The sequence below is a fragment of the Hemicordylus capensis genome, chromosome 3 (assembly GCF_027244095.1).
Source record: "Hemicordylus capensis ecotype Gifberg chromosome 3, rHemCap1.1.pri, whole genome shotgun sequence".
NCBI lineage: Eukaryota > Metazoa > Chordata > Lepidosauria > Squamata > Cordylidae > Hemicordylus > Hemicordylus capensis.
In genome coordinates, this window is record NC_069659.1 from 208,015,946 (window position 1) to 208,039,502 (window position 23,557).

Genomic DNA, 23,557 nt, shown 5'->3' on the forward strand with positions numbered 1-23,557 from the left:
GTGGGGAAAGCGTACTCAAAGCAACACCAACCCAATACTAATTAGGCACTCTGCTTTTGCAGCATGGTGCAATAATTCAGAGGAAGAATGCGTTGGACTGGTGAGAAGCAGCAAGGGGAAGGCAAGTTGGATCTAGGTCTCTGTGGGTATGGGTGTGGTATATACATGGGCCTTGCCTAAGTGCCATCATATATGCCAGCACTATTTTGAGCCACACAGACAACTTGGTTAGGTATGAGATTTGACAAACCAGAAAGCAGGTACATTCCAGTTGTCCCTCTGTACCAAAGACAGGCCCGACTTTGTTTGCACTCTCCTGATTTTGTCCTATTTTGCCTTTGGGGAAGATTTTGGAAATACTTTCCCCAAAATTGTGCTAGTTTGAATGGCTTGAGTTGCCATTATCCAGGTATCAACCTTTTCCTCTTGGGTCTATAGATGCTAAAACTTGGGTGGGGAGTGGGGGGGGGGGAGAGAAGCATCTTGGGATGTGCTTTGACTCTAGTTTACCTGGATGTAAGAATATTCATATCAATACTATAGCCCTATTCACACGTTATGTTCAGCACACACACAATCTACGTACTGTGAATTCATACAGTGTACAGATCTGTATGAATGTATTGTTATTCACTCATTATGTTGAACAGAACACTTCCTATCTTAAGCTGTCTTGGGTCTTGTTTTATAGCTGCTTCCCTCATAAGGGTCTTGTTTTATAGCTGCTTCCCTCATAAACATGACACAATCTTATGTTTGTTTAACTAAGAGTTTATTCAGACTCTATTTTTCTCCTTCTCCTTTCCCTCCCTTTCCCTTTCTGACTCCCCTCCCCTGCCACACACTCCCCACAGGACCCCACGGGGAGAAACTTCTAATTAATTGAGATATAGAAGCTCTTCTCACGATCAGTGAGAAGAGCTTTGGGTGGGTCTGCGGGGAGAGCAGGTTAATTTACCCCTCCCCACCGACAATTGCCGAGCCATCCCTGGGCAGCTAGATGGGCCGGCCCACGATTACTGGCTCCATTATGGAGCAGGTTGGGGCAGCGGGGATTGGGGGCCACCTGGCCCCTGGAAGATCCAGAATGCCCCGCGCAACTGCGTGGGGTATTCTGGGCAGTCCTCCCTTAACCTGGTTTTAAAGGGTGGCTAGTTAGGCAGGTTTGCCGCCATGGTGCCACCGGGATTGTCCCGATCCTGTCTGTTCACATGTGCATGCAAAACCAGGCTGGGCTCCCTTAGCCCAGTTTTGCACGCTTGTGTGAATAGCCTCATAAAATAGCAAGAAACATAACGACATGCATGGAAATAAAGAGATATAATCCTAAATACCTAACCTCAGTTACAGCTCTGATGGGTACAACTTGAATAAGAGAGCTAGCCCTGGAACTACAACTTAGCCAGGAGGCTTTACACATATGGCTTTTATTTCGAATCTCCTCCGGAATGGAATGTGCCAGTCCACATATTAGCTGCATTTACCCCGAAGTTGCTGCGGGCTATCAGGGACCAGTACAGACAGGACTCTGTTTCCCCCCTGAATCAAGGCTGCACATTCTGGCTTAGCTTGAATTATGTCAGGCTTTAAAAAATCCTCTAATTTCAGCAGCTTCAACCCTGAGGCTTCTGTTATGCCCCACCACTTCTCCCTCGATGTTTGGAGTGGCCATTGCCAGTAATTTGGTGACAGATGTGTTTGGTATGGCCTGTTCTGAGTTATTTGCAATTGCAAGCACTGGGGGGGAGGGGCTGTGGCAGATTGGTGACATGCTGTGGAGGGAGTCCAGAAGGGGAAGGGGAGGGGAAAATTCCTGAGTTAAAAGCAAGCACAAACTGTAAAATGTGGGTCTTCCTATGCTTTATAGGCTTTAGATATGCAGAATGGAGACTACAGCTTTGATGCAACCTGAGCCCTTTTAATCTGAGCTGATTCCAGGAGCCTCTATTTTTCTTCATGACAGAGAGAAAGCAATGATTTCTACTTTAGACTTCCCTGCCTCTTAAATAGTCTGGTGTGTGTGGGGGGGGTGGGGTGCGTGGGGGAAAACATGAGGTAATGAAGGCATTCACTCACAAAGGCACGTTAATTATAAAAATCAGTAAAGATTTTGGTCATATTCGGCAGTTTTGGGTTAAGCGTTCTGCTGTTTGATCTTGCTGCTTGGTAACTTGTCATGCTGTTCTTCTGTAACCAGCTGTCAAACTAACAACAACAACAAAAAGCTCTCTCGCCTCCTCAGCTGGGGTTGTGATTGGTTGAAGAAAAACACCCAGAGCAAGCTGTGGGAATGCAGAAGGAAAAAGATCTGCAAGGTTTGTGGAGAGGAGCCAGCCCTATGTGACCTGTCCATTTAATCCCCTGAATTAAACATCTGCCAATCTGCTGCGAAGCAGATTCGCTCTTCAGATAACCCATGGCATGAAGGCATGTGTGAATAACTTCCAGGTATGTTGCAGGACTAGCAGATACAGTTCTCTTCCTAATTTTAAAACACAGTAAAGCAAAAATGGCTGCATGATAACTAACATAAGGAAACACATCTGCCAGCAAGTAATTAACACATTCTGTTTTCAGAACCCGTTAATTTATCAGTAATCGGACCCAGTGTTTTTTCTCTCATTGTTCCACAAAGGAGCAGTGTAGGACATAATATTTAGTGTCCTCTCCTTGCTCCTGGCCACAGGGGCAGAGACGCTGTTCCATACATGAACTTTGTGAAATCTACCTCAAGATATGGTTTGAAACTGTAAACTGGTAAATGCCTTCCCTAGTGGTGTGCTGGTGAGGTTGAGTAGGTACCATGAAGTGGATCTGTTTTTCTTGGAGCAAGGATACCATAGGGAGAACTTTGAATGGTGGACCAAACCAGAGTCTGGACTGGCGCCTGCTCAAGGATCAAATCATGGATTCCCCAACCCCCACCCCAAGACTTAAGTTCCTCTAGTGAAGGCAGAGAGTACATTTGTAGAATATGAGAGAGCATATCTGCCCACTGAGTCCCCTCCTGGTAGTGCCAATAGCATGATTATTAACTTTAAACAAAAGAACAAAGACCTCCACTCCCACAACCTTTGTTTTTAAATCTGTGTAGAGAAGTCCATTTCAGAGTAAATATATAAAGCATCTAGTAGGTACAGAAGAGCCTCCATCAGTGTGTGTGTGTGTGTGTGTGTGTGTGTGTGTGTGTGTGTGTGTGTGTGTGTGTTGGCTCAAGCAGGGGTCCTTGGTTTGTAAAAGGGAGTGTTGCACATACACAGAAGTGTCTCTGTTTACAGCTAAAATGTTGAATGGTATATAGGCATGGGTGTTTGTTTTTTTAAAATGTCATTTTATTTTATCAAGTATACTCATAAATTCACAGAAATGAATACATGACTATTTCCAGCCTCTTCCAGTCAAGTGACAAAAAGCAACCACATTTTTGAAGGTAATTATTCAGGTTATGTCATCATTTTCCAGCACTATATCTCTGGGATTTTAGAAAGAAGATATATTGGAAGCTCTATTTAGTACCAAGCCAACATTCTCCAGAATTTGGCCTGCAGTAGTTGATTGAGGTGGTGGTGGTGGTGGGGACAATCTGAAAACCCTCAATCTTACTTTTTGTTGTTGTTGTTGTTGTTCTTCTTCTTCTTGTTCACAACTATTTGCACTCACTGTTTGTGTTTTCAGTTGCACTTCTTCTTGAGTGATCCCAGCTAATTACAAAAATGTAATGGATGTGATTATGATGTCACAATGTTATGTAGCCAAAAGATGTAGCTACATGCTGATGTCACTAAGGATGTCTGTAACTTGTAATGGTCACTTGCGTGATCCTAACCAATAAGTGATCACTCTAAGAGACAAACTGCTTCACAACAATCCCTGCAAAATTGCTGAAGGATTTTTTTATTCTGATAAACTTTTCATGAAACTTGTCTTCCCATTTCAGTACATCTATAAATGATCATACATATTCATAGTGCAAGTCTCCCAGTTTAGTTATATGAATATGAGATGCATTTCAGACAAAGCTGGAGTCAGTTTCTGGTTGTATACACACGAACAAGTTACTCTCATATGAAGAAATTTAATTTATTTTAGTTCCACTTTTTTCATATGATAAACATGATATGATCAAGGAGAAGATGTGGGTGAATGTGCCCGAGGCAACTCAAAGGGAAAAGAAAAAAGAAGTCTTCATGAGATTTGATTGATTGCAGCAAGTAAGACTCCACAAATCGAATGATGCATGCTGCTTATGAAGATCCAGTCCAATCAGTATGCAAGAATGAGGAACTGGCAGTTGTTAGGGTGAATAAGAACTTATTCACTATGGATAAGAACTTAAACATGTTATATTGCCCAACTTCAAACAAGAGGTAAGCTCATAATCTTTATCAGAACTTGGCTGATAAAGGCCAGTTCCTTTGAGCAACAAATCCATCTGGTCCATGAAGAGCTGTCCTCATGTGTCTCCAAACTTCTCCTGAATGTCTCACCTCTCTTTTAGTTACCAGCTGTTTATAAGGCCATTATAAGCATGATGCCAGCCTGTAGCAACTGAGGTATGTTCCTCTTCCTCTCTTGAATATCTCCCAAGTCTAGAAGAATGCCAAGTACAACTGCTTTCAGTCTCACCCAGTCTGGTGCTTATTGCCAGGGGAACATTGACAGGTGCACTGAAGCCATGCAACTTACCCCTCTCTCCTAAGATGTGTGAATATGTCCTAAAAATGTATCATTCTTGCAAATTGGATTGCTGACCTCTTGGTTTTAATTTTCAAAGCACAGTTTGAACATTAATCCTTTAAACAGAAAGTAGTGGCCAAGAGTGATTCAATGGAAATTTTGGAGAATAGAGAAGATGAGCGAGAAATTAATCTGTCTTGGGAAAGTGAACTTTTTATAATATGGTATTTCTAGAGCAATCTCTTCCACGTGTTTTGGAGAGTAGCTTTTTGGTTTTATAGCAGTGAAGCACTTATTTTCAAATTAGATTGTTGTATGAAAGTGCTTTGAATATGCGGAGGTAATGAGGAACAGCATAAAATTGAGTGCACTATAATGCCTAATTTGTTGAGAAGAGGAATCCAGATCAACCATGTGGAACGTAATGCCTGTTCAACCTTGTAAGCACCTAAAGGTGGAAACAATAAGGCACCTGGACTGGGAAGCAGCCAAGGTCAACAAACCAGTACTGACATCACCAAGGCATCTCCATTCTATGAGAAACTCAGGCAGTGTTCTCATGACCATGGCGACTGTGGTTAAAGAGTTAGCCATGATCACCAAATCCCATGAGCTTCCACAGAGTACGACATGAGAACCCTGAATTTCTGAGCAATCTTGGTCAAACAACAGCAGTTTAACTGCATTTAACGGGTAAAGATAGCTAGGATTGGATCTTAGTTATTTATCCCAATTAAATGTGATTTAGCCACATTGGTTTGACTGGGATTGCAATGAAACTGTGAGGCTCTTCTGACAGTGAGAAGAGCCATGAGGGGGTTAGCGGGCAGAGCAGGCTTAGCCCGCTCTCTCTGCTGACAAGCAGGGCGGCAGCCCTGGGCGGCCGGATTGGCCGCCCATACAACTGCTGGCTCTGTTACAGAGCCAGTGGGGCCTGGGGGGATTGGGGGCCACGCGGCCCCCGAAAGCTCCAGCATGCCCTGCACAAGTGCACAGGGCATGCTGGAGAGACCCCCGAGCCAGGAGGCTCCTTTTCAGCCTCCCAGTTGGGGGTCCCCTCGTGAGTAGCTGCACCGCGGAGCTGTGCTGCAGCAACTCACAAGAAAAGAAACTGGGTTTGCCTGCAAGCCCAGTGGTTCACACAGTCAGGCGAAATCGGGCTAGGCTCTCCTAGCCCGATTTCGCCTGATCGTCAGAATAGCCTCTCTGTGTTCTCATGTCATGCTTGATCGTAGTTAAGTCTTCAACCATGTTGCTCATAGTTGTGAGAATGCAACCTCAGCCCCAGGCTCTACAGTTTCGGGCACAGTACTCTAGAGACTGAGAAGCAATCCAGGAACAGTAGCTCTGATTGCAAACCTATTCCTCCTGGCTGGCTGGTTTCCATTCCTGTTGTCTCCAGCTACCATGCTGCACACCTAGGAGGTCTAGGCTTGTGCAAGTAAAGAGGAGGAGTTTGGCCATGTTGCTCTTCCACACTGTCTTTTGGTTAAGTCTTTAGAGATTCTTACTATATCTTAAGATGCCATTGAACTTCAGGAACAGCCTTCCCTTCCTGATCATTTCAGACCATTTCAGACCCCCTCTGTGGGTTCACTCTCTGTGGGTGATCATGGCAAACAGCCTTTCATTTTTGGTGCTTAGGCTCTTGAACTGAGAGGAGAGCTGGTCTTGTGGTAGCAAGCATGACTTGTCCCCATAGCTAAGCAGGATCTGCCCTGGTTGCATATGAAAGGGAGACTTGATGTGTGAGCACTGTAAGATATTCCCCTCAGGGGATGAAGCCGCTCTGGGAAGAGCAGAAGGTTTCAAGTTCCCTCCCTGGCTTCTCCAAGATAGGGCTGAGAGAGATTGCTGCCTGCAACCTTGGAGAAGCTGCTGCCAGTCTGTGAAGACAATACTGAGCTAGATAGACCAATGGTCTGACTCAGTATATGGCAGTTTCCTATGTTCCTATGGTTCCTAACTTTCCCTGTAGGAAAATTTTGCCTCATTCCTTCTTCACTGAGTTGTAAGTGTCAGGTGAAAGCTACCCTGTTTCATAGAGGTTTGGGGAGGTAGACAGATAGCTTATCTGCCTCTTGCTGCATTTTTTTTAAAAAAAGTCTTTTCTTACGTTATTTTTTCTGCACTACTGCTGGGTCTTTGTGATGGTTTGTGTTTTTATCTTTTATTAAACTACTTTGTGAATCATTTTGATGGGAAGGCAATGCACACATGTTTTGAATAAGTAAATAAAATAAGGGATCCTTAAATTCACCAAGAGACTAGGGGCAGATCTATGCTGAATCTCACACTTTCTCAGGACTCAGATTAGCATGAAATGCAAGGCAAGGACCACATCACGGGCAAATCTCCTCCTTGTCCAACAGGTGCATTTCTGCAAGTCAGAAAACAGACTGCTAACAGAAGCTTATAAGCTACAAGTCGGGCTTTAAGTGCATTCTTCCCATTTCCCAGCTCTAGAAAGTGGCAATGTGAGGCAGTTGCCAGGGCCCTGAAGCCAATAGGGAATCCACTGAGAAGGTTTCTGGAAGCTGGACAAAAATCTTTAAACACAGATGCTATATAATCTTTACTTTCCCCTTTGTTTATTATTATTGTAGGTTTATTATTGCTCTCAGCTGAAAGGCATGGGTACCAAATTTGTATATACCTCTCCACAATGGAATTTAATGTGGCATGTGGCTTGGCTTGTTTGCGTGAGTCACTTGGACTACAATAATCCATCAGCTGGTTCATCTGTCTCACCCGTTCTGCCCCTTGTTGCTTAGAGGGGCCCACTAATGCCCCAGCCCCTGCCCTCCCCGGCCAAATTCTGAAGTTGGTCCTATAGCCACTGTCACTTTGGGTTCTGGAGATGTATAGCTTTTATTCAAGAATATTTTTCTTTTATGAATATTTTGAATATTTTAAATTTTATGAATGTTCTAAGAATATTTTTCTGAGATGAGATAATAGGTTTCCACATCCAAATAAATCATGTTTTGCTGGGGTCTAGCTCACTGTTTTAATAACCCTGTTCAGTGCTCCTGCATAGAAAAAGTGAATGCAAAGAAACAAATGCAAAAGTCAATCAAAAGTCTATTTCCTCTAGCAAACCCACTCAATTAATCTTTAAAAGAGCAGGGCTTTTTCCTCCCCCACTCCCTTTCTTCTTTAAATAAATGAGAAAGAAACAGCTCACTGTGCAAGTCTTGAAAATGGTCTGAGGCTGCCTGTGTTTCCTTGCAGAGCTGTAGGTGTCAGTATAAACATGGCTTTGAGGTCAGGTGCTTCTGGGATGTCATTTGAACCCATTGAGCTGTCCACATTATTGAAGGAGTCGGCATTCAGATGTTCAGCATGCATGGGACATTGTCTACTCGGCTGTTTGAAGCCCTGGCAGCAGCAGATGACATCTGGTGACTAATGGGCTCAGATGTGAAAGCCGTTCCCACAATGCTTTGGGCTGCAGCTGCTCCAAAACCACGGCAAGAAGCTGGAAACAGAGGAGAGAGGATCAGTCGAGGGGGAAAAACACACAAATCAATACCTCCTGATTTCTGAGGAAGTCAAACATGGCCCTAGCCGCAAAGATGTTTTCCCAAACCGGCCTTTCTGGGTAAACAAAAAGGGACCACACGGCTAAGCACTGTGGTTTATTTTATGCCACTCAGAGGCACACACTTTTATTGAAACAGCAGCATTGTATGTGCTGAATCATACTGAAGCAAAGCTGGATCTATTCCAGGTACAAGAAAAAGATCTCTCTGGATTTCTCTGGTCGGAAGGAGGAAGGGGTGTGTGTGGGGTTTGCTAAAGGTTCAAAACAATGTTCTGAGTGGATGCTGTTTGCTGCATGCTCAGAGGACAATTAATCACTGGTTTGGGGAGCAGCAGCAGAGTGTTTCCTCCCCCAACCACACTGGATTGGCAAATAAGATGCTTGTTTTAAAATCTAATTTAAAATACTTTTATTTCTGGGTATAACACCTTGTAAAGGCTTGGAATGAATAAGAATCTACATCTTTGTGGTCCCACAACAACACCTATGTGGTCCCCACAACCACCTCTCTTTCTCCATTCAAAGCCCAGGTTATTTGCACCAATGTGAAGTTCCCTCTCAGGGCAAATACCAGCCACAGGGAGGCCTGATCCAGACCATGGCAAATGGCACCCTTTCCCCATCATGTCACAGTCTCAATCCAGACTAGCCTCCCTGGAGCTGCAATTTATTGAATAAAAAACAAGCACATTAGCTCCAGTTGGGTCAGACTTAACACAAAGTGTCATCTGACCCTAAGGCCCCATTCAGACATAATGCCAAAACAGAGGTTTGAGTTTGTGATCGTTCGAAATCGTGAAACTGTGGGTTTGTCACCCAACTGCAGCTCCATTTTAGCTCCCAAACCTGAATTTGAATTTTTGGTTTGTAATGAGTTTCGCTGCTGAAACCTGAGGTTAGAAGGCACCATTGTGTCATCTGAATTCTGCTGCCGCTATAGCCTGGGTTTCGTGAGCTAGCTCCTCCCAACACCATAGAGAGGCTGGCTCAGAGCAGCCCATAAATGTGTCAGTTCTAGAGCGGCTGTATTTTTCACTGGCTGCCTCTCATAGGAATATAGTAGGCTGCCATATACTGAAGCTATTCTCACGATCAGTGGAAAGCAGGCTAAAGGTGCTTAACCCACTTCCCATCAATTGTGAGACTCACCGGGCTCGCAGCTGAGCCTGGCTTAGTCAAAGCGGGTAACCCGCTTAATTGCCCCTGCCTTAAGCCCAGGTTAGCAGAGCGAGTGCTCTGCTAACCTGGGCTTTCCGATTGTGAGTTGCCGTGGTGCGACTCTGCGCCGCGGCAACTCATGAGTAGACTCCCAACCGGGAGGCTGAAAAGCAGCCTCCCGGCTTGGGGGTCTGTCCATCATGTCCTGTGCAGTCGCGCAGGGCATGCTGGAGCTTCTGTGGGCTGCATGGCCCCCAATCCCCCCAGCCCCCACCGGTTCTGTAACGAAGCTGGCAGTCGTGTGGGCAGCTGGTTTGGCTGCCCGGAGCAGACTGGCTGCTTGTTTGTGGGGAGAGCGGGCGTATTTTATTTATTTATTTATTTGTTTGTTTGTTTATTTATTAAAACATGTTTAGCCCGCTTTCCCCACAAACCCCATCCAGGCTCTTCTCACTGATCTTGAGAAGAGCCTCAGTGAGTCAGACCATTGGTCCATCTAGCTCAGTATTGTCTAAACAGACTGGCAGTGGCTTCTCCAAGGTTGCAGGCAGGAATCTCTCTCAGCTCTATCTTGGAGATGCTGCCAGAGAGGGAACTTGGAACTTTCTGCTATTTGGCTCCATCCCCTGAGGGGAATATCTTACGGTGCTCACACTCCTAGTTTCCCATTCATATGCAACTAGAGTGGACCCTGCTTAGCTAAGGGAACAAGTCATGCTTTCTGTCACAAGACCTGCTCACCTCCCACTCTTGGAGGTGATGCCCCGCCCTCTGCCCTTGCCTTGCACCTCCTCCTGCTGCTTGGCAACAGGGATGCCATGTCCTTGCAGTTCCTGCATTTAAAGGGACAGAATGGCATTGGGGAAAGCATGCTTTAAATAAAAGCAGCCTAATAGGTATATGTGCAAGGAACCATTTCATTGATTAAACACCTAATCTAGCTTGATTCCTGGGGCTCTCAGATATTATCAATTGAGTGTAGTTTCTTTGGTCTTAATGTACATAAAGCTATTGGGGGACAGGGAGAGATTAAGGGATATGCCTGAGAATCCCGGGGGAAGACCGAACCATGGAAGGGCCAGGTCTGGTTATCTGGTACTCCAGGAACAGATCTTATTGACTTCCTAGAAGGGGATATGTATATTAAAGCAGGAAAAGGATCCTGGGGTTTGATTCACTGTAACCAAGGGTGTCACTAGGTTAGCAGACTCGGGCAAACCAGTGAGAAAGATCCAACACATTCTTGTGCTGGTTTGCCAGCCAAGGCGTTAGATTTCTTATGAGAGGGCCAGTCCACCGTAGACACCACCACCACCAATGTGTCTCAGCTCTCCGTACTCTCATGAGGTATACCTTCCAACTATAGGGGCCACCACTCTTGTGGGGCTCCCGGCAGCACTGGTTAACAATAGAACTCATACTCTGCACCTCCCCCCTTGTACCCAACCCTCCCAGATGACAAAGTAGAACTCGGCCACTTTGGGTGTTCGAGCAGCTTCAGGTTGGGTGGGCAGACATGGAGAGACAGGTGATGAATCCTATGTCCCAGGCTAATTGGTACAGGCTGGGCCCAGCACTGCAGTGAATGCAAACCAGTCACTGCTGGGCACTCTGGGACAGGACACCCATGGATTAGAATGGTCCCTGGCTAGCCAGGTAACCATGAGTAGCTAAACCAAACATGGAGATGTATTGTGGGGAGACCAGACTCTCAAAAGGGGCACTTATATTCTCAGTTCTGGGACTGGGAGGGGTGTTACCGAGGGACCCTTCCTGGGGCTTTGGTGGAACTATAACTCCCATCATCCCCAGCCACAATGAATTGTGGTTGGGGGTTATGGGATGTAGTCCAACAACAACTGGAGAGCCTCAGCATTGGCCATTCCTGGTCTATTTCAGGACTGCTTTACTAAGCCTCACTAGACATGATGGTAACATCAGTTGTGGCCTCATCCACATATGCCTGGGAGAGCAGGGAACTTGGGATAGTCTGGGGGCAGCTATTTCTCAGGTTACGAGCAGAGGGAAATATGGTGGTGAGAGTTGGGCAGGCTGTTACAGGGGGAAACGGTCTAGGCAACTGTGGCCTATTCATTTTTCTGGCCCTCCTCCCAGTCCTACAGCTCCAGCGCATTCTGGGACCACTCCCTGCTGTTGAATGCCAGGTCAGTAAATGCAAAAAGCATTTCTCATTCGTGATTTAATGGTGGATGAGCATGCTGATCTGGTTTGTGTGACTGAGACCTGGTTGGGTAAGCTTGGTGGTGTGGGTCTCTCCCAGTTCTGCCCTCCAGGTTCCTTAATCCTACAGCAACCCTTCCTAGAGGGTTGGGGAGGAGCAGTTGCATTCATCTATCTGAAGTCCATTCTATTTTCCAGATGCCTGGTTAGGCAATATCAGAATTTTGAGTTTTTGTCCCTGAGGGTGGGCCTAAGAGAGAGGATGGAGATTCTGTTGGTGTACTGACCGCTGCACCTCAGTCTCCCTTCCTCAGCTGGTGAGGGTGGTCTCGGAGATGGCATTGGTTTTCCCTAGACTTATTGTCTCAGGTAACTTCAATGTCCTTGCTGAGGCCCTGTTAGGAGGAGCTCCTCAGGACTTCATGGCCACCATGACAATCATGGGCATATCTCAACTAATATCTGGTCCTACTCATGAGGCAGGACATGCACTGGACCTGGTTTTTGTCAGCCAGGAACTGAATGATCTACAGGTAGGGGAGTTTGCCATAACTCCTTTGTCATGGATAGATTGTCATCTGGTGGGGTTTAGTTTGACTGCTTCGACCAACCTCTGCAGGGGTGGTGAACCAATTAGAATGGTCCACCCCCAAAGGCTCATGGAGCCGCTCAGTTTCCTGACAGCCCTTGGGGAGTTTCCAGTGTCTAGAACTGGTAACTCTGTTGAGGTCCTGGTGAATCTCTGGAATGTGGAGACAGCCCAGGCTAATGACATGGTAACTCCTAAATGCCCTCTCTGGCTTGGTGGGGCCCATTTTGCTCCTTGGTTCTTCTTGGAGCTTAGGGTGATGAAACAACTCAGACAATGGCTAGAGTGACATTGGAGGAAGACTTGTAACGAATCTGACCGAACATGGGCTAGAGTCCATTTTAGGGACTAATCCATGGTGGCGGGGGAGCGAAGAAATGTTTTCTCTTTGCCTCAATTGCATCTACACAGTGTAGGGAGCTGTTTAGTGTGGCAAAATAATTGCTTCACACAGGCCCCTGGGTGATGGGGGAAGAACCATCAGCAGCCCACTGTGACCAGTCTGCATGTCGCTCACATCCATGCTGATCTGGAGGCTGGACTCCAGGATTTTGACAGTCGCAGGAGATGTGCCTTGGCAACCATTTGGTCCAGTTGTGATGGATTATTTTCAGTTAGTGCAGACTGAGGAAGTGGACGAGATGCTAGGCAGAGTGCGGACAACATTATGCATTCTGGACCCTTGCCCTTCATGGCAGTAAAATCTGCCAGGGAAGGGACAGGCAGGTGGTTGGAGCCAATTATGAATGCTTCACTTGGGGAGGGCAAGATGCCATTGAGCCTCAAGCAGGTGGTGGTAAGACCACTACTAAAAAAAGCCCTCCCTTGATTCCCCCAACTTTGATAATTATTGGCCTGTTTCTTGAAAAACAATGTGAATTTGGACTTATTAACGGGGGTTGAAATGTAAAAATAACAGTTGGGGAGTTTGTTATAGTATAGTAATGAAACTAATAGATTATATATAAATTCAAAGAAAATATTCACATGAGAGCAAATATGGATGTTGTAGTATAACTGTGTTAAAAGATGAACTGGAAGTCACAGTGATATGTAGAAAACTAATAAAAATAAAGTGCGGATAATTATTGGCCTGTTTCTAACCTTCCTTTTAAAAGCAAGGTGATAGAGTATGTGCCTATGCAGCTACAAAGGGTCTTGGATGATACAGATTATCTAGACCCTTTTCAGTCTCGCTTTGCCCTGAGTTTGGGACTGAAACTGCCTTGGTCACCCTGGTGGATGACCTATGCCAGGAACTAGATAATAGGAGTGTGTCCCTGTTGGTTCTGCTGGACCTCTCAGCAGCATTCGATACCATTGCCCATGGTATCCGTCTGGACCACCTCTCAGGTATAGGGATTGGGGATAGTGCATTGGAGTGGTTCCAGTCCTTTTTTGGAGGGAGGTTCCAGAAGGTGGTGCTGGGGGACTTCTGCTCAACTCCTTGGCCTCTGGCCTCTGGTGTCCTGCAAGGTTCAGTATTGTCCCTCATGCTGTTTAACATCTACACTGGGAGAGGTCACCAGGAGGTTTGGGCTGAAGTGTCATCAATACACAGATGACACTCAGCTCTACCTTTCCTTGCCATCAGATCCTATGGAAGCAGTGCATGTCCTGAACTGGGGGCTGGAGGCAATGATGGGCTGGATGTGGGTAGCAAACTGAAGTTGAATCCAAGACGGAGGTAATGTTGGTCAGTAGGAAAGCCAATTGGGCTAGATATAGAAATTGAATGAATGAATGAAAGAAAGAATGAATTTAAATATACATATTCCTCCCACATCTCTCTGCTCAAAACCAAAGCCCTATGCCCTGTCATTCCAGGTGATCTAAAGGCTGGGGCTGAAAAGGGTCTAGATTTTTTATGAAGGCAAAGGGCAGATTCTTCCATATTGGGGTGGAACTTGTGATCCACTTGTGGAACTCTCTGCCACAGGATGTGGTGACGGCTAACAACCTGGATGGCTTTAAGAGGGGTTTGGATGACTTCATGGAGGAGAGGTCTATCAATGGCTACTAGTCAGAGGGCTGTGGGCCACCTCCAGCCTCAAGGGCAGAGTGCCTCTGAGTACCAGTTGCAGGGGAGTAATGGCAGGAGAGAGGGCACACCCTCAACTCATGCCTGTGGCTTCCAGCGGCATCTGGTGGGCCACTGTGTGAAACAGAATGCTGGAATAGATGGACCTTGAGCCTGATCCAGCAGGGCTGTTCTTATGTTCTAACTATTTTTTTTTAAAAGAGGGTTTTTTAAATTTTTTTTAAACCAGCAAATTCCTCAATCTCTGAATTAAATATTCAGAGTCATTTCAATCTGCCCTACATCCCCCTGCCCACCTTATATTAAAGCTCTATGGCAAGCAATCACTATTTTTAATTAATTAATTAATTTTTATTTATTTAGTGCATAAAGAATCTACACTCAGAACACCTCAGAAACAACAAAACCCAGTACCCCATGGGTTAGCAACTCATGGGGGTGGTTGGCACCCTCTGTGAACTAGACCACCACTCACTCTGGGCCACCCCAGCACCGCACAAGTGGCTTTAAGGGTTTCCTCCATAGGGAAGAATGGAGGTTTCAGCAGCCCCATAACTGCATTTGGGGGGTGCTGGGGTGGCCCAGAACGATTGTGCAAACCACCACCATGGGTTGCTAACCCATGAGGTACTGAGTTTTGTTGTTTCTGAAGTGTTCTGAGTGTAGATTCTTTGATAGCATATAAGATTTTCAATGACAAACCATGAATCCACTCTCATTGCTAACCTTAAAGACACATAAACTTCAAAAATCACTTAAAAATCAGCCCTTTGCCCAATTCCTTTCAAATAATTCTGATAACTTCCTTGTCCCCCGTGGGCACTACCACCCACCACACTCTGCTCTAGGCCACCCCTTTGCCCCTGACGTGAAGCTATACATTTGCTGACACCTCCATACTTCTTTATGGAGAAAAACCTTAAAGTCGCGCAAACTTCAAAAATCACTTAAAAATCAGCCTTTTGCCCAATTCCTTTCAAATAATTCTGATAGCTTCCTTGCCCACCTTGGAAACTACCATCCACTACACTACACTCTAGAACACCCCTCCCCCCCCGAAGTGAAGCTATTCATTTGCTGCAATCCTCATTATACCCTATGAGGAATTCCAAAATATTTTTAAATTCACCAATAATCAGTGGAGTGTCCAATTGCCTTAGGGCTTTGTGGGTGGTAGGCAACCCTGGGTGTCTACCACCCACCCTACTTTTGTGCCCCTAGGTGCTCCATAATAGGGGATATGGGCTGGTTTGGGTCCCATTATACCCTATGAGAAAAATAATTGAAAATAATTCAAATATTCATAAAAAATCATAGGGGTGTCTGATTGCTTCGGGGTTTGTGTGGTTGTTGGCACCCATGGGTGCTCCATAATAGGGAATAATGGGCTGGTTCTAGTCCCATTTAGCCCTATGAGAAAAAAATAAAAATAAATTTCAAAAATTCATTAAAAAATTGTACAAGTGTCTTTTTGCTTTGGGTTTTGGGTGGCACGTACCCCTGGGTGTCAGCTAACACCCTACCAATTTTTGGAGGTCTGAACCGGTCCAAACCAGTTTGAAATGGTTAAAATTCAAACTGAACCAGGGGGAGGTTCGAGCAAAACCAAAATTGAACCACCCCCTCCTGGTTCGAACCTGGTTTTAATTCGAACCGAACCAGGAAAACCGGATTTGTGCACATCCCTAGTGATTTGATTTGATGTGAAGCAATCTTTACTCTCTCCCACAGAAATCATTTTTCCTTGTTGCATTTGAAGCGTGGTCTGGTAATGTATGAGAGTGTTTGAATATATCTAGTTTACCAAGGAAATTACATGCACACTGTGGTAAAGTTATCATTTAATAAATGACCATCAGTAGACATCTCAGGTGCAGCGCAGATGCCATGTCCCCCATTGTGACCAGAAATAATATGGATAAATCTTTCTCCTGCTCTCCATCTTTCTCCTGCTTACTCAAGACACTTTATTCTCAGGCAGAATGCTAATTGTGTTGTTGTAGATTTTGGCTGGCATCCAGACTAACAAAGTGCTGGTACAGTAAATGCTGTGTACGTGCTTCAGGGGAGGAGCAATTTTTGCTGATCTTTCCTTCCTTCTGAAGCTGATGTAACTCCCAAAAATATTTTCCTGAGAGCTGCACGATGCTTGGGGACGTATTTTTGGAAGTCACAGTCAGATTCAGAGAGAAGGGGAGACTGATGAAAATCACCTCACCCTCGAAGTGTGCACACACTGTTGCTACACCAATACTTCATAAGTCTTCATGCCTGCCTTTGTTTCCTGCTTATTTTAATATGAGTTTAATTATTTTATTTCTGCAGTCTATATTTAAGCTATGGTGTATTTGCTTTTTGAAAAATAAAAGCATATAATCTTTAAAAAGAAACCAAGAGCCGATAGAAAAGCAAATTCCACAATGTCTCAAGAGAATCCACAATTATTTACATTTGCATACCCTTTCATTTCCTATTTACTAGGAACAGTTCATATATTTTGGTAGCAGTCCCAGAAAGCAATCTTCCTATTTTGCCCTTTAAGGAGATGTTTGGGACACCTTTTAAAAATGCTATTATAATCTTATTATGTTATAAAATGTTCGCAATAGACATGCAGTTCAGCCCTTCAACTTTCAGCCCCTGCACCCTCACCCCTCCAGGGTCAGTCTACAACACAAAGCACACTTACAAGGGAGTCGGATCTCAGTTATGTACTGAAGAGTATCCTGTATATCTGAGCAGGGTTGCCAGATCTCAGGATTTGACCTGAAGCCTCAGGAATTTAGCCCCCTTCAAAGAGTCTTCAGGGGAAGGATAAAATTTCCAGGGTGAGGGGTCAGAACCAAGGCACCAACCAAGCTATTTTATGCCTGGCTCAAACACTTTCATTATTAACCCTACTCCCAGGATCATTATCAGACTCCACCCTGAACCAGGAGGCATAGGCCAACTTTATTCCCTGGCCCACCAGGTGCCACTAGGCTCCACCCCTTACTCCAACCCAAAGGTCTCCACCCTTTGACCTATGAGGCTCCACCAGGCTTTTGAGGCTCAGGGGATCTGCATTTCACTGTGCACTTACAAGAAAGTTAATGCACATGGGCAGACCCACACACCTTAAATATCTGTCCAGATAGTGAACACTGCTGAAAATATTTAAGCTGTGGCTGTTCTATAATAAGTATAGTCTGAATCCTTACAAAACGGAGTATGCTATTAAGCTTGTCTGAAGGGTTGTTGTTTTTAAAAAGAAAGTGTTTACAGTCATGTTATTAACACTTCCTGATTCCAGAGCTCATATAGGATAATCTGCTGCTGATAAAGTGAATAAAATGAATGGCTGGTGGAAAAGAACCTTCAACATTATGGAAGAGGGTCGATCACACAGTGATCCCTAATGCAAAAGCAGGGGTGTTATATGATTTCTATCCCTATTTTCATTTGTGAAATCTTGGAGGGTATACATTTGTTCATATTACTTGAGTCTGTCTGTATTTTTATTTCTGTGTTTTAAAATATATAGTCTCCATTTCAGTCCATTTGATCAGCTCACTGTAGTAAAAACACAGGCATGCAAATCATCAGAAACACACCAGCCTTAGAAATAAAACAGCCTCCAATAAAAATGAAACGTGTAAAAATTAAATATATAAAAGCAGGAGAACAAAAAGGGTCTCCTAAAAATGACTTGTGTTAGTAAAGGATACATGTTATAGTTCTATAAGCTCTTAAACTCTCTTCTGAACGCCTGTTGAGATGAAAGCTGGTAGGCCTCCCTGGAGAGGGAGTTCTGCAGTCAAGCTGTCACAACTGAAAAGTCCTTGAGCTGGGTCTAACGATCAGTGAATTGCCGGGTTTGCGGGGAGAGCGGGTTAAGCCCACTCTCCCCACAGATGATCAGGCAGACCTGCCTGGGTGGCTGGATCGGCCACCCACATGGCTGCCGGCTCTGTGGCGGAGCCAGCAGGAGCTGGGGAGTTTGGGGGCCATGCTGGAGAGACCCCTGAGCCGGGAGACTGCTTTTCAGCCTCCCGCCGGGGGTCTACTCATGAGCTACTCATGATCCCGAAAACTGGGTTTGCGGAGTGCTCGCTCTGCAAACCCGGTTTAAGGGGCGGGCTACTTGAGCGGGTTACCCGCTCAGGAACCACCAGGCTCACAGCCGAGCCTGGTGGTTCCCATGGTGGGATGAAACCAGGCTAGCAGAGGCTAGCCCAATTTCGTCCCATTCTGTGAATAGCCTCCTTGCCTGACATATAAACTAACCTTGTTGTAATGTATCAGAGTTCTCCATTGCACAAGGAGAGGGTCAATTTTTGGTTGCACAAAGGCTGATTTCAGATGTAACAGGAAACCAGAGATCTCTTCACCTCTGGTTTCCTTTGCTGCACGTCCAAATTTGGTAAAATGGAGTTGCGGCCGAGAGTGAACTGCGGTTTCCCTCCCCAAACCCCACTCTGAGTTTCGCTGCAGCCCACTCTGTTTCTGTGGCCCTAGCATTACATCCAAATGCTGGTGCTGCAGTTTCAGCCCCCTGGAACCAGTGTTGAGGGAGGAAACTCCTCCCTTACTCCGGCCCGACTGGCAGAGTGGGCTGTCCTTCTGATGAAGGTAGACCACACAGCCAGCTCCCCTGCCTCTCTGCAGTGCCTTTCCGCAGTCTCGCTGACCGCAGAGAGGCAGCTTTCCCCAATGGCCTAATGCAGATGGGAAAAAGGAGGGAAGGGTGTGTGGAACCATGAGTTCATTGGACCCACATTTCCGCATTAGGTCTGACTGGAGCTATAGTTTCAGAAGGCCCAGAGAGCTGCAGAGGAAATAAAAGATTGTCAAAAGTCCCCTCTTGTGTCATGGAAAATTCTGTCATATCAGTGCAGGACTAGTCTGGAGATCAGCCCTTGAGGTCATTCACACAATCGAAAACTGTGTTCTACCCAGGTTTGGGATCTGTGTGTACTCCCAATTTTTGATTGTGTGGAAGCAAGGTTAGAGGAAAACCTGGGTAGAAGTGATTGTGTGGAAGCAAGGTAGAAGAAAAAGCTACTCAGGTTTTCCTCTAACCTTGCTTCCACACAATCACTTCTACCCAGGTTTTCCTCTAACCTTGCTTCCACCCAATCAAAAATTGGGAGTACACACAGCTCCCAAACCTGGGTAGAACACAGTTTTCAATTGTGTGAATGACCTCCTTGTCTCTTATCCATCGGTCTGTCCTGTGCTGCAGGAAGCAGGAGATGGGTACATGCAGCATGCTTTGTCCTTCCAACAGCATGATCACCAACAGGTCCAGCTCACATGGTTGGCAGCCTCTAACCAGATTGTGTAGGGAGTCTCCAGTAGGGCTCTGAACTATGGTTTATTTGCCATCCTATTTGGCCACACCAGAAAGTACCTGAGTTCAGCTGTCAGACACAGTACTTTCATTTTCCAGCCCAGTTCAGTGTTGCCTGCAGTTGGTTTCTGCAGGGTTTCTCTGTAATCTTGTGTGCAAAATTAAGCTGTCGGGTTTGCACTCCTCGTGATGCATAATTTGAACCATAATGGATTACATAGTTGGATATACTGATTGACTGTATGATCTGGTACTTTCATGTGGTCCTCCTTAGTGCCACACACAATTAACACAGGGTTTGCTGAGTATCTGAACTGGACCTAATACTTGAATTAATGTAGTGTTGCCCCCACTCCTCAAATGAGAATGGATCCCCATCCTTTTAACTTTTCCCTGCTGCATGTATGAAGTTCATCCCATGACTGGCTGCACATTTGTGTAGCAATTCACACAGATGAAGAAACAGATGTATCATTCAGCATTCACTGGGTGAAAATAAGTACATTTGAGATACATTCAATGAGTCAATGGCAAATAAAGCAGCAGTGAGTGATTGAGTGAAACAACCAAGGTATTTCCAGGAAGTCTGGCAGTACATCTTATTCCTGCTGACTTCAAAACACAAGATTTCCCTCCAGCCTTGAAACTACATTTTTAAAGATAGCGACACATTATAATCATTGCACAGAAAATCTTGTTCTGACCCATTTCCTGTGTTTCTTCTAAAATACACAAATACACACCTCCCCCTTAATTTGCACAGTTTGGATATGTTTGCACACATTTGTGTAGACTACGTCTATAATTCTGAAGGCCAGAATCATACATTGGACTTCCCGACCCCCACCCACCCCCAATCTTCATCATAATAGCTCTTCTATCACAATCTCCTAAAGGAAGGACTTGCCTTTTTGCTTGTGCAACTCTACCAAGTGCCATGTACATTTGATGATACTGTATAAATAATAACAATAATATTTACATGTGATAAGTCTTCATCAGGTCAGGCACCAGAGGCTGGCATCATGGAGCAGCTGCTGAGGACCTAGGGCCTCCAGTGATCTCTGAGACCACCTCTACTCCCATAGCCTTCCTGTGGTGGCGGCAGAAATAATCTTTCAAAATAGAAGGGGGGCAGTAGATGGCAGTTTGCTAAAAGTCCCCTCAAACCTGGAGCCAGCCCTTGCCCTCATGCAACTTTTCTGGAGACTCGCAGTCAAACTGGGTGCTCCTCAGAGAGATTTATGAGAACCCAGGTGGTCTCCGCCAGACATCTAAAAAGCTGTAGAGGTGGGGCAGGGATGGCACAGGAGGTGGAAGGACAGAAACTGTAGGGGGTGGTCAGGAGAGTGCAGGGGGGTAGAAAAAGGGTTAAGCATCCATTCTTTACCTGCTGATCCCCCAGATGAGCCAGTTTTTCACTTCTGAAGGTCTAGTGAGATTCTTAAAAACAATAATAAATGAACACCGAACAATCAGAATGAAGAATACTTACAAAAGGCTGGGCCTGCCTCTCTTAACTACTTGCTGCACACGTGGAACTTAAAAGAAACCCACATACCCTTGTTTCACATACCCTTGTGCTTTCTTCAATATCTTCCTCAGTCCTAATATCTTTCTCCCGTTCTGGCCAGGAGATTATCTTCCCATGACAAGACCTTAGGAGGGACTGCATGGGGCCACAGTTTCACACTAAGTTTTTTCTGTTTCTCAGAGGCCTTTGTGATCTCATGTCAGTATCATATTGCTAGATTTGGATGTCATGGGTGTCTGATGTAACCTGGCTTGCTTTTCATAAGAATGGACATAGCTCCTAGTAGCAGCCTTGCCAATCTGAACTGAGATGAGGTAAAAAGTTTGCTTTACATTTCCCTCATAAGATAAAATAGAATTGGTTTCAAAAGTTGTGAGGAGCGGAAACATGTCATAATTGTTTGTGCTGTTGGCCACTGTATTTAAATTTGCCACTGCATTTAAGCCTTCCCAGCCCACTGTTTCCCTGCCCCAAACCATTCCCCAACAGTTGAGTTCAGTTTACCCCTTTCAGGGGGATTAAAGGTGGGGAACATGTATTTAAAACCCTTCAGGGCAAAAGCCCCTCTTCCTCCAATATCTGTCTCCTTGTAAACACTTTCACCCCCTTTCACAAAGGAATGCAAAAGGGAGTGCATGTTTTATAGCGGTTGAAATGTTTGTAAAGCATACTCTCCCATTTTGGCTTAGCATTACAGTGTGATTATACTCCTGAAAACACAGCAACGATGGTACATCTTCAGCAGAGAGACCCACAAAATGTCTTCATTGGATAGCTTTGAATGACTTATCAAGACTCTTTAATTTCTGCAGGCCTTTTTAGTTGGTGTGAGTGGTGACTTTTTTCAATACAATACAGGTGGCCCTTGTTATTCTCTGGGGTTCCATTCTCACGATAGGCATGAATCCAGAAACCATGAATAACAAAACCTTGAGTCAATGGGAATTGGGGGGTTAGGTTCCTAACAACAACAAAAGAAGGGGGCAAAAAAGCAAGGGAGGCAGAAATAAGAAAAGAAAATGACGTTATTCTCCAGGTCTTCAGCAAAGCCCCACCCCACCAACCCCCTAGATAGATAGATAGATAGATAGATAGATAGATAGATAGATAGATAGATGCCACAAAATGGTTTGGAAAATGGCAGCCAGAAATTACATTGGAAGTAGTTTCCAAGTTATTTCCAGCCACTCAAAACTGTGTTTAGGTGGCTTTCAACTATTTTTCTATCTGCAGATAATGAACCTGGGTTTCTAAGACCCAATTATGAATACGCAAAACTGTGGATATGGAGTCCGTGGATAATGAGGGCCACCTGTATACAGTTGCTATTGGTTTCTGTATAGAAATCTTTTATGCCATCTTCTTTATATTTATTTCTCTAAGACGTACCTGTGGCTAATCCCATGCACGGCAGCTCTCACAAGAGTTTGCGAGCAGCTGCCAGATAGCCACGGCTACAGGACAAGAAAATGGCAATGGTGGCAGGGGCAGCGGGCGGGGGCGGGCGGGCAGGGAAAGCATCAGCCAGGCCAGCCAGCAAGGGAAACCAAGCACTCACCAGGCTGGTGGGGAAGGAAAGTGCCGGGGAACTGCTGCTGGTGGGCAGGGAAAGAAAGTGGACTGGGAGAGGGAGGAAAGAAGCACGGACTGGGGCTGAAGGGAGGGGGGGAGGAGAATAGACTGGGGCTGAAGGGAGGGGGGAAATGAAGATGGGGAGGAGAGACAGGGAGAACTAGGGGCGCAGATGCTCTGCGCCGGATCAGCTAGTTATGAATATTCCACTGCGGGCAGAGGTGGAGGTAGACAAACAAGCATGAGTTAATAATGTCACAGGGATGATACATGGGTAGTGTACTAAAAGAATTCTTAGGTACCTCTAGAGATTTAACTGGAATATAGATTTGCAGCTGTAATATATGGGTGGTGTTGGCTAGTGTTGAATAGGTATCACTTTTGTTTCTCCAACAGTAAAAAACGAAAGTCAACAATCACATGACTAATTGCGACCCATTAGTGGGTTGATCTTTAGCACTAATCATTGGTTTAAATGTCTGAAAAAATCTATCATTTTCCTAGACAGCAAAAAATTAGTCTGGGGAGACCCAAGGTCTTTGAAGACTAATTAACCTCTCTAGCGCTGACAGATTTTTACCAGGCCCATCCATGAAATATCATTTACCGGACATAAAATCTGCGTCCCTTTTTTGAATGGCCATTCAAGAGAGAGTTACAGCTCAAGAAGGATATATGAACAGTTTGCATGCAATTTAAAATACTGTGTCATCCTTTTAGGATCAGTTCCCCAAACTAACAAGCACAACCTTCGTGCCCACCCCTGCTGCCTTCTTCCTTCCTGCCGGTTGCAAAGCCTAGACTTCTCTCTCTTTCACTCGGCTCCCTGTTGACTTCTTCTTTTTGCTCTGGGAGTGGGGCCTGTTGGTCCAAAAGCAGAGCATTGAGTGCTACTGTTGGCTCAAGGAGCGAGATGTCGTGCTACC

The 23,557-nt window shown here is 45.2% G+C and overlaps 1 protein-coding gene across 3 annotated transcripts in view; it reads left to right on the forward strand.

Annotated features, from left to right (window-relative positions):
• Positions 1–23,557, forward strand: part of LOC128351680 (uncharacterized) — a 337,204-nt gene that overhangs the window by 58,814 nt on the left and 254,833 nt on the right. For 2 of the 3 annotated variants that reach the window (XM_053311419.1, XM_053311424.1), the window contains exon 2: positions 2,243–2,448. The exons of the other annotated variant lie outside the window; for it this stretch is intronic. The gene's annotated coding sequence lies outside the window, so the exon portion shown is untranslated. The remainder of the gene's footprint in view (positions 1–2,242; positions 2,449–23,557) is intronic. 3 annotated transcript variants of the gene reach the window in all.